This window comes from Arachis ipaensis, chromosome B10 (genome assembly GCF_059453495.1).
Source record: "Arachis ipaensis isolate K30076 ecotype BB chromosome B10, ASM5945349v1, whole genome shotgun sequence".
NCBI lineage: Eukaryota > Viridiplantae > Streptophyta > Magnoliopsida > Fabales > Fabaceae > Arachis > Arachis ipaensis.
The window spans coordinates 89,325,493-89,328,406 of NC_142435.1; positions in this window are offsets into that span (position 1 = coordinate 89,325,493).

Sequence of the window (2,914 nt, forward strand, 5' to 3'; positions counted from 1 at the left end):
GCTGGCTTAAACAACAGTTGGGCAATGTAAAGGGTAGATGAAGAAGAATCCGCCAATAGACGTAATACTGGAGACTTTTTTGTCCCCAACCTTTTTATATCATCCACATAGGATGTCGTAACTATAAGAACCAGAAAAATAACTTTAATAAAATAATAATTTTTAACTGCTCAGAATAGGTTCAAAAATATAGAAATGATATTTTGAAAATAAAAAAGGTGAAATTTGAATTCAATAAATTTTTCTGAGTGAAAAATTGTATCTTTTGCAAAAAAATTTTGTAAAAATGCGTACTGGTGCTTAAGCCGACAGAACTGGGTCTAGCCTATCCAGTACCGCGTATTGAGAAAAACAAGATTTTGAAAATTGAATTTATTATTTTGAAAGGACAAAAGTAATTTAGAATTGAAAATCGGGCACTAATCTTAAAGGTTTTGGCCCAAAGTGGGTCAAACGGGCTAAAAACGCTAATAGGTTGGACCGAGACCAAGTTGGGCCCAAGCCCAACATATATATACCTCACTTAAGAGCCAATTCAGCTCATTTCCACCCACAAATAAGGAAGGAGGCGCTTAAGTAAAGAGAGGAAGAGAGAATGAGATTTCACTATTCATCTCCTCCTTCATTTGGCCATAACTTGAGCCACAGAGCTCCGGTTGACGAGCCATTTGCGGCCACACATCACTCTCGCCGAGCCTGTCATTTCTAACTATTCTTTTCTGGTAAGAACTTCTGTCTCTTGCTCCAGTTTTCTGCCCTAAGTAATTTTGCATTTTTACGTTTGGTTTTTTTAGTATATTTTGTGATTTGGGTTGTTTAGGGGTGATCTAGCATTAGAATATTGTTGGTTTTTTCTCCTAATCTCATTGGGTAGGGAAAGGTCTCTTCAAATTCTTGTGTTTAGTTATTTTTGTGGACCCTAGATTTGATGTTGGTATATTGTATGATGTTAGATTGAGTTTTGGTGTTTGTTGAAGTTAGTTTGAGGCTTTTGGATCAAGTTTCGTGGCTTCATTTTGGTGTTTGATCCATTTTGGGAATCAGCCAAGATATGGTTTTGGTTTTCTTTATGTAATATATAATGTTTCTGGACACTTAGGCTAGTAGACCTTAGGATAGGATTGAATTAGTTGGTAATGAGTTTTGATGTATGATGATTTTGATGATTGTTATGATTTTGGTGAATGTTGATGTTGATTTACGATGTGGGGCTGAAAATGATAATTTTGAGTGTTGATAATGAATTATGAAGCTTGTTGATGTTGATAAATATTGAGGATAGTGAAATGATGCTTTGAGTTGTAATAATTGAGAATTGGAGGTATGTAAGTGAGAATTTTTGGATGAAATTGATGAAATTGCAAGTTGATAGGTTGTGGAATAATTAGAGAGTATATGAATATAATTTAGATACATTAGGATTGGTTTGGATGTACAGCAATTGGTTTTGAATTGAGAGTGTTGGTAAAATTGAGTTTTAAAGCTTTTTGGTAAAAAAATATTTTTAGCGAATTTTGACGGATCATATCTTGAGCTTCACTTTTTTTAAATTGATTGAATTTTGTATCATTAAAGATAATTCAAAGATATTTAAAACAGTATAGATTTTGTGGAAATTGGAATTTTGTAGAAAAAGATATAATCGTTGGAAGTTGGTGTCAAAAATCTGAATTATGTGATGTTGCAGAAAATTGTAAGTTCTGGTTTGTGTGCTCACGCACACACCTGTGCCTACGCTACGAGCAGAAAGAGTGTCATGACTCATGCGTACGCACAAGGGGTGTGCGCACGCACACCCTGTGAAATTTGTAAGTTGTGCATACGCACAACATCATGCATACGCACAAGCTGGGAAGAGCCTTCTGTTGAGTGTGTCCGCACGTATTCATGCATACACACAAAATAGAAAATTTTACTTTATGTGCGTACGCACACCTCTATGCATACGCACACGTTAAGAAAACTCTTCTGGGCATGCGTACGCACAACCTTATGCGTATGCATACTGCCTTGTTTTTCAATAAAAATCTTATTTTTAACCGTTTTACCTTCCCGGCAAGCTTGTAAAATTCCATAATGCTTATCTATGATTTCTTAACTTGTTTTTAGGCTTTGAAACATAGAGAATACCCTAAGTGAGTTTAACTAGATATTTTCTAGTAAAAAGTTTAGAAGATGGTGACTTAGGCTTGGTATGTCAGTTGGATGGAGTTGTCATGTGAACTAATAGGGAGCTGGGTTGATGATGAACATGTGATATTGACAATAGAAAATGAGTTTAAGGCTTGGAAATGTTGATAAGTTTGCGAAATTAAAAACTGATAGTTGTTACGATGAGTGTGAAAATCGGAAATGAATGAAGAACTTGTTGGTTATTGAAAAAGTGTGCAGGGCCTATATCTCTGGCATGGCAGATTTCTCTACTGTAAGAGTGAGTAGGGCACTATATCCCTGGGATGAAGTTATGATTGATAACATTTTCTACCGCATGAGTGTGCAGGGCCTATATCCCTGGCATGGAAGAAAAGCAACATCCCCAGAGATGTGTCGGATTGGCATTTTGAACCGACAAGTGTATCACGAGCCAAATAGGATAGACATTCATCGTACGTATCTTTTACATGCTTGCTTGCTTTGACTACTTGAGTTATGCCTATTTGAATAATATGTCTAAATGCTAATTGATTTACCTGTTATACATGAATACTATTTGTGCTTTACTTTTTTGCATTAAATATGTTTTTCTGGTGTTGAGGAGGATCGAAAGGCGGTGTGATGGGATTGCACGGAGGTTAGGCTGGCGAAGGCTGTGCAACAGCGGTGCTATGTTAGTTAGAAATCCCTTAAGTTAGAATACCATGTTTACGGTTTAAGTTATTTATTTTATTTTAAGCTTGAATATCTGTTTTCGATG